The following is a 14717-nucleotide window of genomic DNA, read 5'->3' on the forward strand; positions in this document are numbered from 1 at the left end:
GCCATGCGGTCCGTGAACATGGTCGCCGAAGCAGCTATCTCGCTGACGTGACGTCGAGTGCGAGCTATGTTTAGAGAGAGCTGATATAGATTCCGGAGAAGTACCTGCTGTTTCTCCTGAGTGCACGGGTTGGGTACAGTTGGTCTATGGGTAAATTATTCACGTTGTTTCTGGTTTTCTAGGAGCTTAACTTTAGTGAAGGGCTCCGGAAATTTCGGCCACCACGGGTACGCGTTCTTTACCGTGCACTGACATGAGTGTTTGCTTGCAGTAATTCCACTTTCTTTTGTGCGTTTTTTTTTCTTATTCCAGTTAAGGTTATAGTGCAAATGTATTTCCGGTAGGCTTACGACGCGATAAGCTTGTTTCGTGCTGATGCATGGTCGTGAAAGTTGCTGTGAGCACTTCAGGCGCGTTTGGCGCGATGACACCTGATGCGCCGATGCTTAGTGAAAGCAGGATATTATTAAAGAGTAAAGAGTGTTCTTGTTTGACGCGCAATTTTTGAGTATAATGACAAGCATATATACGGAACTATTACGCGCAACTTATCGAAGGCAACGTGCATGCATGATCTTGTTTCATGCGTTGAAGGATAGAGATTTTATCGATGCTACTAAAGAATCATCAACCTTTCCGGTATTTGGTTCGCTTCTCCGTGCCGCAAAACAGCCGTAATGCCCTCATGATGATAACAGATTTTTAGCGTAGCCGGACAGCCGTACGGCAAATACGGCAGTCCTTCCGTTGCTACCGTTGCCAGGTCTGGCAAGGCATATTTGCCGTACGGTAGCAGTTTTCGTAGGTGCCGCGTTTATCCCACGGTGGTGATAAAATTCTCGACGGCTAACATGTCAATCTTTCCCTTTTCAGTCGCCTAACCACTGAGCAGCATCAACTGATGGGGACAAGGCATGTGAGACAAGAAGGTCAGGAAGGCTGACGGACTGAACAGTTTCCGGCAACAGCTTCCTGTACTTTTAACCAGATAATTATAAAAGACTCGCTGACAAATATGAGAAAAAAGCTTCGGCAGAGGACGCACCTAGTATCTTGTTCACCGGGTACAAAAAGTCGCCCTCTTAAAAATGCTTGCTACACAACACTGACGAATCTGACGGTTGCTTGCCCATTGTTAATCATCCAAGCTTTCTTCATTTTCCACGACTTTGGGTAGAAGTTGAAGCCAACATTGCCTTCTTTCTATGATTTGCACTGCGGCACTGAGCGGGAAGTCATCATGGTCACCAATTGGCGCGCGAAAAACGAACGATAGCAACCGGCACGCCGACAGCCCGGCTTACACGACTCGACGGGCGTCCTTGCCGTGGCGTCACACTGCGGCGATTGCAGCGCCGCCAGTGTTCGTTCTCTGGGCGAATACTTCGATTAAATAGGTATCAAAACGGGAACAAACACTTTCACCTAGAAGCAGTTGACCTCGATTGAAAGAACCCATTCCTGAACGATCGCAAATGAAATTATCACCCAGTTGTTCGCCATATTGCGTGACTTGTGGCACCCTTTAGAGACCGTGAAAGACGGGAATAAACTGCCGGCCGTTTTGAGTAACGGTGAAGTCAGCTTGTCCAGACTCATCTTCCATGTTAGCAATGAGTTGAAGCAACCGCGTAAGAATGCAGCTCCAAACTGTGCTTCTCCAAAATGGGTGAGGTTTGCCTGGGGGCAGGTGGGAGCCCGGTAAAGATCCCTGGCTTTCAATGGACACAACTTTGGAATTCAAGCTTTCCATCTCTCACTATGCGGCTATATCGGAGGCTGTGCTCCCAGCTGCCAAGCGCAACCGATTTCCCGAAACGCCCGGTGTTGAAGTCAGCTGTAAAAAAAACGCGATGACGTCATTTGCTGGCCCTCTGTTTGCACTGGCTCATAAAAATAGTTTTAAAAAAATTGAAAAAAAACCGAACCTGTCAGGGAACCATCGCTCAACGGCATGGACAAGAAGGGAGGAGGAAAGCGATCTCCTTTCTCAGTTTTCATAGACGACGCCCCAAACCTCCATGGTGGCCCCAAGCTTTGAGGCCCCTTATTCTGACAAGAAAGTAATATGTAACAAAATTTTGAGTTCAGCGAATAAATAAAGCACTGCATATTTACTTTCCAGCTCTCTTCAGCCACCATATGCACAGCAACGGGTGCAAAATCTTAACGCCTGTTCAAGCTTTCGGCTGCATTGAGTATCTGGGTCGAGATTCTTTGAGGTTTAGCTCATTTTGCGAAAAGAGGCGTCTTTGCTGGAAAGACCTCTGACAGGAGCACAGTGACATTTGTTTGAAAGACGTTGGAATAAATAGAAGCACGAGAAGGCGACTGCAGAGGCCCTCGCTAGAAATACTGGAGGGGCGAAAACAATTGTACCGGAAACTTCCGCAAAAGGGTAAAAGATTGGGTAAGTTGGTATGGATCCTTGTTCTTACTTCCGCCTTGACGGGTATGAAGCGACAGCGTAATGGGTTCATTCCCATACATGCAGAGGGTCCTTTGAGAGTCCTCATACCACTCCTGGCGCAGTGGTTCCGCGGTTAAGCGCCACTCCGCTGCCCTGCGATGGCAGGTGCTCTCAGTGGTTGACCTTAATTGTGCGGGCCAGGGTTCTCTTCCCGAGCGACCATTCATTAATTTAAGTGCCGCCTGCCACGGTGGGAAGTCAATTGGCTCTGTTTTCTGTAAGCAGGTTCTGACTACGTCGCAAGGTCATGTGCCCTAAGTTGCTCTCTGGGGCCCAGCTGCCAGAGCCATGGCCATGAGTTCTCGCTCACAACGCCGGCGGCGGATTTCCTGGTGAGCGGGACCTTGAACGCTATGGCGTTAATATTTTGCGGCCCACTTATGTTGTCTTAACCACGATGGTCCAGCCAACCGAGCTTGGCGAGAGAGAATAAGCTCATTCAAAGGAAAGTGAAGTTTCATGGCACTCCACACAAATAAGAAAAATCAACGCTATTAGCGACAGAGAAATAGATTAATAAACTTTGGCCCTGAGTCGTCAAGGGCAGATGTCCCACCAGTTGGTAAGAGCTGCATGATCCAAGCTTTCCACAATGCAGGGGGGACAGCGGAAACATAGCTTCATGACAAGGCTGATGACGAGAGGGAGAGATTTTGTCTCCATAAAGGGGAACTGAAATTCGGACACTGGAGTTTCAAGACGACGTCACGATTACGTCACACGTCATACTGTTGAAGCTGTTGGCAAGTCAGTGAGCCCACAAAAAAGAGGAATCATGAGTTGTTTATTAGATACGCATGAAATAAGGCAGCAGTGAGTGCAAACAACGAAAGCATTCGGCAATCTTGCTTTGCAGTTATGATACTGAATCAAAACGAAAAATAAACTGGCATATTTTTTTATTTTTTAGATAACTTATACATAGCTGCTGAATAAAAACCACGTACCTCCAGTATATAAATGGAAACAAATAAATTCCGCATCTCCAGTGTGCTGTGCTCCCATGAATGAACTAAGGCGGCGGAGGTCATTGCACCTGAAGACGACCGATGACGGCATACATGCGATTTACCATTCTACTTTGTGGTAAATTAAGTTTAAAGTAAAAAATGCTTGCGTGGCTGATTTCAAGTTTGAGCACCACAACCATTACAATAATAAACGTTCGCCTATATTTTACCGGATTTTGGAAACTTATCCCTATTTCACCATGCGCGCTATCTGTATTCTGTGCTTCCGCCTTTATATATTTTTGCACGTTTATGTTTCCATTGCTTAAGCAGGCAAGCGTGTAGTGCAAGGACAAATATTGCGAGAGTGCCCTTTCAAATACAACCTGTGATCTAAACTGATTTTCTAACAAGAAAACAAATAATAAAATAATAAAAAGCATCTGAAAGCACTAAAGCATACAGACTCCATAGACTTAACAAAAAGAGACGCTCCCACTAAGAGACCGTTAAGAGATCTGAAGCGGGCAGAGTGGGTGAGGGAACAAACGCGGGTTAATAACATCCTGGTTGAAATCAAGACGAAGAAATGGGCTTGGGCAGGGCATGTGATGCGAAGGCAAGATAACCGCTGGTCCTAAAAGGGTAACGGAGTGGATTCCAAGAGAAGGCAAGCGTAGCAGGGGGCGGCAGAAGGTTAGGGGGACGGATGAGATTAAGAAGTTCTCAGGCATTGGTTGGGCGCAGCTGGCAAATTACGGGGTTAATTGAAGAAACATGGTAGAGACCTTTGCCCTGCAGTGAATGTAGTCAGGCTGATGATGATGATGACGCTCCCGCGGCTGTGCAGCTGGTGTTCACGTGACATTAGAGGCGCCATTTTGTTCTATATGCCGCAAGCTCAGCGATGCAGATCTAAGCAGGTGGCAGTAAGCATATCAGACATGCTTGGCAAACTTTGTACGTTTCGTCGTGTACACCAACACGGCAGCCGCTATGGCTCAAGAAATGACTCGTCCAGATGATTCGTGGTTGACAAGGCTTTATTACCTCTGGTAAGTTATGAGAGGAGTTGTGCATAAGACGGAAATGATGAAGAATCAAGAAAGACAATGAGGATGAGTAGTAAGAAAGAAACACGGCGACTTGCAGCAACAGGTGTCTAGGACGCGACAGGTTATCATAGCATCTTAATTGTGTCGGGCTAGAGTTCAGTGAATGTCCTTCAGGAGCGAGTTCACAATATAGGCCTTCGTCACGACTTCGGAGCAGTACGTTTGAGCCGTCCATGCTGGGGTCCGCCGAGGCACTAGCGCTGTCTCATTGTTGTACTCTTCTTGGGACTTCCAAAGTTTCCCGATTCCAGTGGCAAAGAGTACGGCAAGGTCCAGCTCTTTTCTAAAACTTTTCGTCTTTTCGGATGTGCCCATTTTCAATGCCTGACAAGCTTTTATGCACACTCCAATATTTTCTGCTGACCGAATGAGCCGCCGTGGAATTACCAACGCACTTTCCTTGGGAGCGCAGGCAACCGCACCCGCGACGGCACGTTCTTGGCTGCCACGGACTCCAGAGACGTAGGCCTTCTCGCTGCTGCTTTGTCCTCCACGACAGCTGCGGAGATGCGTGACGATGTCCTTGATCAGTATATCTTGCCTCCGGCAGTAGCGACAACTGAGGGGGTGGAAGCGGCAGTACAACTCGAAGTGCTCATGGACGTCCTGAAGCGTGGCCTGGTACGGGCAGCCGTGCTCTACGTTGAAGCAATGAGCCCGCATGCTGGTCACGATGTCGAAGGGCATGTGAACGGTTCTGAGTCCGCTCTGCAAGATTTTCACTCCGTCCGCTGGACACGTTCCGTATGCGTCTGCACAGTCTTCGCCGAAGAGCCCAGACGAGTTCATGGCCATCCCCAGACAGTCGTCGCACATGTTATGACCGCATTGAAGACGCGTGTAGCTCGCTGGAAGCTGTTCGCAAGCCACACACACATACACGCTGTCCACACGCTCCGTGAGCTTGATAGGCCGGTGGTTAAGGCCGAAGGCGAAGCCCTTGAGCACGTACCAGCATTCGCCCTCCCGTGAGGAATGATTCTCTTCCATATCTGAACGGCTGACACTTTCCTGCAGGACAAGCTCACTGTAATGCAGCTCGCACTGTAGTCTTCGGTGAATATCTCTGTAGTCCACGTTCTGAGCAACTCGAACGATGGTTATGCACGTCCACCACTGCTTATATACCAGCTGCTGAGAAAGAGGTGTGCGAGAAGGGAAGACCACACCATTGTCTCCCTCGCCTAACCCGTCCCTGGCCTGACTGTCTGACTAACCCGAAAAACTTAAAAAAAAAAACAAGAAGTAGACAATGTCAGGAGTGAAAGCCGAGTAGCAAGGACAAAGGAGGGCCACTAACCCACTGGCTCGTCGTGGAAATGTCAGATGGTGGAGGCCCATAATGCTTCCGCACCATCAAGAATGCCAGCAAAGGAAAGGGCACTCTGCGGAACACGTGCCAGTTCGCTCATTGTGTGCGCGGCGCCTCATTTCCTGGTGCGCTGGTGGATGTGCGCGCTTAACAAAGCTAGCAGTCTTCGGCCGTCAAAGCGATGCTGTCAAGCCAACACCCTCTAGGCTAGGCTGTTGGTAAAGGGGACAGTGACTCGTGCGCCTTTGTCAATGTTTACAGGGGACAAGGAGGGGAAGGGGAGACGGGGGGGGGGGGGGGGGGCACACCGTACTGTACACAGCCGAGGGACCAAGTTTCGGACTGCTACTCATGCTAGGAAGAGCGGGAATGCCATTTCTTTCTCGCACTGCTAATAGATGGCGCGCAAATCACACCCGGCTGAAGACCGGCTCTGACGGAACAGTTCGGCACGGCTCACTGAAGTAGAGAGGGCTCTCCAAGAGAACCGGTTCTTCAAAAGAGCCGCCGCTCACTTTTACTGAGCCACGGCTCACTCGCTCTTTAAAAAGAGCGGCTCAAAAGATCAGTATCGTTCCTCAGTGACCCATTTCCAGTCCATGCATATAAGACCGCACGCGCTTCTTGGAAGGCTTCGGGGTTACTTTTTCTCCACCAGATTATTGTCTCGCAGTTCCTTATTTCGCTGCTCCAGAAACGAATGGTAGAGCGCATGCCTGGTTGTCTGCTAGTATTGGCGCCGCTACCAAATTGCAGCCAGCTTCGTGTCGCCGACATCGAAGGACGCCGAAATCCCGAACCACGTAAAGAATTTTTCAAGCAGGAAATCTCAAGAAAATGTCGCCATGCACCAGTTCCAAGAAATAGTCGTTCCAGAGAAAAAAAGAGAGTTGTTGCATGTATACACGCAGACGTTTTGTGAATATGCGCTGAAAGGCTGCCCATGAGGCTCGACTTGACCACTTAGGCTTACAATTATGACGCCATGAACAATTCCTCCCGTCCTCCTTTCAAGAAAGAACTATCATCGTTTCATTTAAGACTACGGTCATATGCACATCGCTTCTCCGATCTACACATGGGCGCCGCCATATTGCTGCACTACAGCTGCAATTCCACTTGGGAGAGTGCAAGCCAGCCAAGAACTCGTGCTGCACTAGGCTGGCACTTTTTCAAAACGAAGGCGGAAGAGCAGCGCGCGCCGCTGCACTGGCAAACCGAATACGGAAGTGCTAGGGACCCCAGAACAAAGGGAGGGGGGGGGGCATGTAAGAGGAGCAATCGCCCCCCCCCCCTCCCACTCAACATTTTTCCAGAGGGGGCAACGCCCCCCTCAGTCTCCGATTGCTTGCACTTGGGTCAGATTTCTGACAATTGAAACAATTCAGTTCTAGGACTCTTTTAATGATAATCACAGTGGGCCTGAGCTAGTTGGCTTTGTAGCCAGTTGTAAAGCATTTCGTATATGAGTAACCTAAACTATTCATGTCTCAACAGAAGTTGACTGTCTGAGCCGTGTACATGATCGTGTATAGCAGAATTCAAACAAACTATGCACAAACTTTTCTAATAGAATTGGTCAATCCTCATGCGTAAAGCGTCCCATTTCACTTGGTTTTATATTTCCGTGAATATTTGCACCACCTGTTCGCTCGCACTCAAAACCGCCGGAACGCGGCTCAGTCCTTTTGTTTTGTAATGCGAGATATACGACCAGACTTCTCTCCATTGATCGTGGACGCGTGCAAATGCTTCCACATTTTTCAAGATTGTTGCACTTGCTATTGGCTCTTTATCGAAGGTTCCTTGCTAGATTTAAATTGAGCGCGGCCAAGAACTGCAGGCATTCAGTTCGATGGCCGCCCAGCGCACTTGTGACTATTTCCGCCGCTGAATCATTTCGTTCTTAGTGGGCGCGAGTCAGCCCGTAAAACGCTTTTTTTGGAAGCCGCTTCGGTCTCTTCCTGACCACAACGTGACAAATTGCATCAACCTTTGAACATTGAAAAAATAAAAAGTTCATATAAAAATGAGCATTAAAAACAAAAAGAAAATAATCCCGAAGTCTTGTCTCCCACTAAAAAAAGTTCCGAAGTCCCTGGAATGTGCATCGAATTCGAAGATACCTTTAAGGCCAGTTCTATTTGCCTGCACACGCTGCATCAGTTCTGCAAAATTGTGAAGCAGTGCCGCTTAGGCGCTGCGAGCGTGTAGTGCCAGTTCCGGCAGTTCAAGTGCAGCTTGGCACTGGCTGCTTCCAAAACGAATGGTCGAATGCAGGCCTGGCCGTCTGCTAGCCTTCGCGTCGCCAGAAAATTGAAAATTGCAGCCAGTATTCGAACCGCGTGAAAAATGTTCGAACACAACATCGCTGCGAAATGCAGCCATGAACCAGCCTCGGTCGATGCATGTGCACCCCGCAGCCGCTGGTGCGAAACTCACGTGTGTTCTTTTACTCAACGCAACAGAGGTGTGCGCGAGCCAAGTGGCATTAATAGCGACGCGTCCACCGCGACTGTGACGGCCGGCGGACGGGCGCCTTCGCCACTTTGGCACTGTGTTCGCGCGCGTCTGTCCTCGGGAGTAACAGTTAGCAGCACGCGGCCACACCAGCACAGAAGTATAGACACACACACACACACGCAAGCACACACACAAACACACCACGCGCTTGGTTCACTGCGCACACACTGCACAGAAATCAACGCTAGTATTTACAAGCTTGATCAACAGGTACCCAGTGATGCTCCGTATACGAGTCGGACCCTAGTCGGGCACCGTTCTGGTCGACGAGTGGATAAACCCGAGTACCTTCGCCGCGTTTATCGCAACGCACAAGCCGTCGTCTCCTTCCGCGGAGGCGGCAACTGCACGAGTCCGTTAAATTATCCTGCACGACGTGAACTGTTTCTCATGGTGCTGCACTTAGCCATTCGCTTCAGCGGTGCAAGATGGCGCCGTCTGCACGACACCATTTGTTCCAAAAAAGTGCAGACGTTGTGCAGGTACAGTGAACTAGAATATTCTAACTCACTGTAGTGCAAGTAAGTGCAGGAAAGCTGTTTAACTCCTCAGTGGTCCGTGCCGAAATGGTGCAGCTGCACCTGCTTGGTGAAGAGCTTGAAAATCGCCAAATTATCGGAAAAACAGAAGCTAGTTATCGCTTACACCTCTAAGCGTGGGCCATAGTGCGTAAAATAGGAGCGAACCGCTACCATTTGAGCCAGCTATCGCGTCCAAGAACCCAGCAACGACATGTATTTATTCCGAAGCGGGCAAGCAGGGCGCCGCCATTTTTTGAACGCACCCCGTAGGAACATTGAACTAGAATATTCTAGTTCACTTTACCATAACTACCGTAACTTGCCCATAGCGCGTTACAAGAGCTGCCTGCACGCGCTCGATTGAAAATTGTCGCACATGAGGTGCGGCGCTGCTGACGCGCTGCACCTGCACCACAGTACAGGTTCTGCAGGGCGCTGGCACCAGCGGCACTATTTAAGGATTGGTGCCGTGAACCAGCTCTGAATGGAATGAAGCTTGTGATTTGTAGCTTGCGTGCGCCCGCAAGACGCTGCGAGATCATACGTTGCGTTCGTTCTGTGTATGAGCATTCGTTGCCTGCAGATTCGCTGCGTACGCACAACTCGCGGCTGGTAACTTGTTGACCATTTGCAGAAAAGTCGTCTTCTCTGCAAGGCTCGTTTGGCAACGAAAAGCGCTCTAACCAGGATGACACACACATTCTTCGAGCGAGTGAAAACTCCGGATGGCCGTACTGTCCTGCAGCAGAGTCAACGCAGGAAAAGAAGGGAGACCATCTTTTGTCACAGTGCTGTAGGGAGTTGGTAGCTTCCTTGTGCTGGTTAGGAGTGAGGGGTGGGGTGGGAGGGGGGGGGGGGGCTGTGAAGGGAGGAAGTTGAAGCGAGGGTGTTGCTTAGCACAAATTTTTGAGGAACTTTTGTATGAGATAGCTCATTTCCGGCACAGGAACAAAGGGTCATTTCCTGCCTAGCTTCTACTGCAGTGCTACCGAAGGTTGACCGCGACCCCGTTCTCCATGTTGTACCATAGTACTCTTTTGCCGGCTCTCTGGGGGTCATATTGAAGTAACCTGGCAACATTCCTGATTTCACTCAGAAGGAAAAATTTGACTGTACAATCGCGAGTGAAAAAGATTAGCACCATTGACGTGCCACAGGAGGAGCAGATGTCAAACCTGTGCGCTGAGGTTACGAACACGCCGATAACAAAAATGCCAGGTGTGCTCGCAAGGCTGGGCGCCGCGCCAGCCGCGCGGTGAGATTTTCACGGGTCTGGTGACGTCTTAGTGCTAGTATTCCTTGCTCGTGACTGTACCATTGTGCTCTTGCAAAGACTCTCTGGGGGCATTTTGAAGTAAACTGGTGACGTTCCTGAGTTTACTCAGAAGCCGGAATGCGAGAGTACCGACTGAGAAGCCGGAAGCCAGAAGCACTCAGAAGCCGAAATGCGAGAGTATCGTCTGGGAACGTGATCTTTTGTTTGGGAAACAAGCTTTATGGAGAAGCTGACTCAGAAATTTCTGGAAATGGTCCATTGTCCAAAATCGGACGCGCGACGTTAGCGACTGGCCAGTGTGAATCCTGGAAGCAGGCGAGAGGGAAAAGAGACGGAAAAGAATATTGCAGTGTGTGGGGTAAATACCCAGTAGTTCTTTGAGCGGGAGGACGAAAGAGAGAGATTAAGAACCACCAGAAGCAACTGTGCGAAAAGACGTTGAAGGAAATCAGGATTTTCTTTGGGCTCGCTACCACGCCCCTGTTATCCGCCCTATCGCTGTCTTCTATTTAAGCCCTCGGTGGGTGGATCGTTTCCTCTCCCTCTTACCCCCTGGCCATATGCCTTTATTGGCCAGTCTAGTGAGAGAGGTGACGTGACTTCCTCCAATCCTCATCCAAGGAATACGTCATAGAACTTGTAAGCCCTCAGTAGGTGAACGTTGGGCGCTGTACCAGTCTCGTCGCTATCTTGGAGCTGCTCGTATCCTTCGGCCTGTCACTGCCAGCGCTGACTTCAGCACGCATCGCACGCTGCTCGATCAGGCCGCTTCCGAAGCCACAGTGCGCCTCATCTGGACATCTATGGACCACGTGCCCAGCACAAGCAAGTCCAGACCAGGCGTTGGATCGAGTGTGCAGATAATCCCGAGCGCTTACGACCCGATGGCCCTGGGCGAAGATACCGCTGAGTTCAGGGGAAGATGGCACACCCTGAGAGGCTACTCCGCCTTGTTCGACGGTCGACCCATCCCGTTCAGGCGTCCGCTACCTGACTCCCGCGTCTGTTTGACGTGCCAAGAGGTGGCGGCGACCATTTATATATACCCATGCGGCCATAGCGTGTGCGACAGCTGTATAGATGTGCGCATCACGAACCCCGGCCACGTGATCTACACGGCTGTCTGTCATGCGGACGGTGTCCGGTTCATGGCACGCGACGTCCAGAAGCTAGAGTTTAGCATCGAGCATCTGATGGATATTGAAGTCTGCTGCCCAAACATGAAATTTGGCTGCATGTTCCAGTGCAAGCTTAGGGAGCTCATCAACCACGACCTAGTGCACTGTGCCTATCACCCGAAGAGTTCCGACCGCTGTCACCGGCAAGACATCCATCCCCGTGACGTCGTGCAGCACTGGAACGCCTGCTCCGGAAACCCAGAGAACGGCAACGATTCTTGCAACGACGCTGTCGGCGAGATTGATGCAGCTGCCAGTTCCGAGACTGCCGAGCTCGTTGTAGGGAACCCTCTCTCGGCACCCATTACGAATGTCGTGGAAGAGATGCTAGACCCGATTATAGATAAGATGAAAAAGATTCTGGACTTGTTTAAGAACACGGTGCAGGGCTTGTGCCAAGCGCACAGCCCTGAAGAATTGACGAAGCTGTTGGAGCTGCTGGACAGACTCAGTCTAGTGAGCCAGGTCTTCGTGAAGCTTGCTAAGGAATGCCTGGCGAACCCCAGTCCAACTGCAAGCGATGCGTACCAAGAGTGAGATTTTTTGCTTCCTGTTTTTTTTTACATCTAAACCACTCTTTTTTTACACTAACCGAACTTCATTTCCAAGGCCTATCTCTATGGCATCATGTGTTAATAAAGATCCCTTGAAGTCCCGGTATGAATTGGCCTGTTCTACCTGTAGGTGATGTCCTCGACCATGGCGAGACGCCGTGAGTGGTTACAGCAACGTTTATTATTCCAGTAACTCCATGTTCCAAAGATTCAGCGTAGGGTAGTCTGATAATGCCAGCCGCGAATGCACAAATGGGAGGTATATGGGCCATGCGTAACGTAGCCAAGCATACTAGTCGGGGCCAACTTTGCGTTGTATACCAGTGGCAGAGCTGACGGTACGCGCAGCGCTCACAATTTCTCATGTTGTTGTTTGAGTTGCCAACGAATTTTATTGGCGCATGAGCAGCACGAAGAGCTCCATCGTGCAAAGTTTCGGGTCTATCCAAGGTTGTGTCAGAGACCCATATTTGAAACGTTTCATTCTAGAAAGGCCGAGAGCCTGGCCAGAGGGGGAGCCTGCAAAGCTCTGGAGCCCGCAGCTCTCACTTACGATTCTGCTGTGAGTTGCGGTCGCTGCTGCGCAAGTGCAAATTTTGTTTTCAGGCATTATCTGTCGAATTATGGGGAATTTGGAGCACTCTTCCTTCCGCCAAGTGGCAAGGACGAAATAGAACTCCTGCCTTGGGCACAGAAACAGAGCGCCATATCTTTTCGTAATTTATTGCGTGATAGACTGTCGCTGAAAATAAAACTGAGGTATAAGGCAACCTATCATGAATAAGAGTTCGGGATGAACTTCGACCGCGCTTGTTGTTTTAAAGCAACCTGAAACATGAGTTAGAGGCGTGTTTTCGCATTTCGCTTTTTCCTTAATTCGGGTGCAATTGCATTCGCGTTGCTTAAGAGCCAGTGTCCGAACGCCGAAGCCATCGAGTAGAGATGGTTTACGCAAAAAGCGTGCAGGCGCTAAAAGACGGAGACAACACACACACAAGACAGGACTGTGTTCGTGTGTGTTGTCTCCGTCGTTTAGCGCCTGTACGCTTCTTGCATAAACCCTGTCATGCTACAACCGACTAGCTCAAATGAAAGTCTTGCCACCGAGTCGCCGCGGTGGGTCATACTGGATTCATTTGTTTTTATCATGAATGAATTATAAATAGGCTGTCATGATCTCATCTGCAAGCTGCAGTGGAATGACATGTCACTGCAGTGGAACCATGTCATGCCGGGTTCGTCGTGCACTCGTCGCACTTCGGCTTTTTTTTTTATCTTACTGCGTTCCAAACAAATATCGGCGATAGTCCACTCTTGGCCTCAGCACTATCGCCATCTGCCACTCATGCCTCCAGATGAGGCTAGGGGCGCGTTTATCGCTTATCCATGCGGGGCTTTGTATCCACGGCCTCGTTTTCACGGCCCCGACCAGAGCGAGTCGTGTCCGGCGTCGAACTGAACAAGGTCATCGCTGCGAGTTTACACAGGGTTTATCTTAGCGGGTGGAGCACGGAGGCGTGCAATGCCAACAACTTCGACGAAAGCCACAGCGCACGCGGGTTTGTTTTTCGCGGGCGAGACACGAATGATCAGATGAAAAAAAAAAGAAAAGAAAATTGTAGAGGACACTTAGACGCCGCCTTAAGAGTATGGAGCGATAGCGTAGTGGGTTAGGCTTTCCATTATTTAGGAGGTGGACGCCTTTGACGCATTGTTTAATTTTTATATTTCAAATAATTAATTGATCAATGAAATACTCTAATTTTTTCAATTAGCATTATTGAGCATTGCCTTTTCATTCTGATCATTTTCACTCCTTGGACCTCTGTCTGTATTTTTATTTCTTTAATTAACCAGGTAATAGCCCGTTCATCATCATCATCAGTTAACAAACCAGTTAATACAATCGACCCCCCCTGCAGCTATTAGTTTTTTCTTTAAACGCACTACATTACGAATATCCGTTGTTTCAACGCAAGAAATTCAAAGATTCTTTGAAAACAACGAACTAGCTAGTCATTTCACGTTGCAAGAAGCTCCCTTAGAAAAGCAGTCGGCGAGTATAGTTCTTCGTGCCGAATGCAAAGAAAAAGGTCCGTGGCATGATCTGGTCATTTTAGACCATTGCTGGTCTAAATCATACCGCATGAGGGGCAGTGTTGGGCGCGTCTTGCATGCTGGCGTAAAACACCCAAAAATTGTGCATGTCCTCGACACGCCGGTGCAGAGAGCTAGTAACGATCTTAAGCCTCGGTCTTTCTCCTTGATGTATAAGATGGAAATTCAGTGCCTGCAATACACATGGGCCATCCTTTCGGCTGGCCTTTTTTTGTGTGTGGGTGAGGAATAGTTTATTGGTTCAGTCCTTCCTCATGAAGCGCCCTTCTGTACAGCAACCAGCTGCTGAAACGCTGCAATGCATCATAGTTTCGTTATCGGCACTTTGTAAGTTTGGCTCCATCTTAAGCTCTACATTCCCCAAATAATTCAGCACTTGCTTTCAAATGATGCGCCTCCAAACTTGTGCATATGGGCGAATGTACCCGAGGGCGAGCTTTCGAGAGATGCCCTTGAAAATCGCACGGGCAGGGTTCCGGTCTGCGTAGGAATCTGGCTCCGGTTTTGAAAATGACGTAACGAGTGCTGTTTGCTCCTATAGCGACTTGGAACGAATGCAGTGAATAGTCCTGGCCTCATAGTTTATGTGTTCAACCTTTCAGATTTTTTTTTTCTAGGCGCAGATAATTGACAATGACAAAGGTTCTCTAAGCTCCACCTGGCCCGGACGGATCGTGTCCTTGGCACTTCCTAGTCAACG

The 14717-nt window shown here is 49.4% G+C and overlaps 1 protein-coding gene across 1 annotated transcript in view; it reads right to left on the reverse strand.

Annotated features, from left to right (window-relative positions):
• LOC144116135 (uncharacterized) overlaps positions 1–14717 on the reverse strand; it is a 169925-nt gene that overhangs the window by 117878 nt on the left and 37330 nt on the right. The gene's annotated exons all lie outside the window — the stretch shown is intronic.

Source organism: Amblyomma americanum, chromosome 1, assembly GCF_052857255.1.
Source record: "Amblyomma americanum isolate KBUSLIRL-KWMA chromosome 1, ASM5285725v1, whole genome shotgun sequence".
Classification (NCBI taxonomy): domain Eukaryota; kingdom Metazoa; phylum Arthropoda; class Arachnida; order Ixodida; family Ixodidae; genus Amblyomma; species Amblyomma americanum.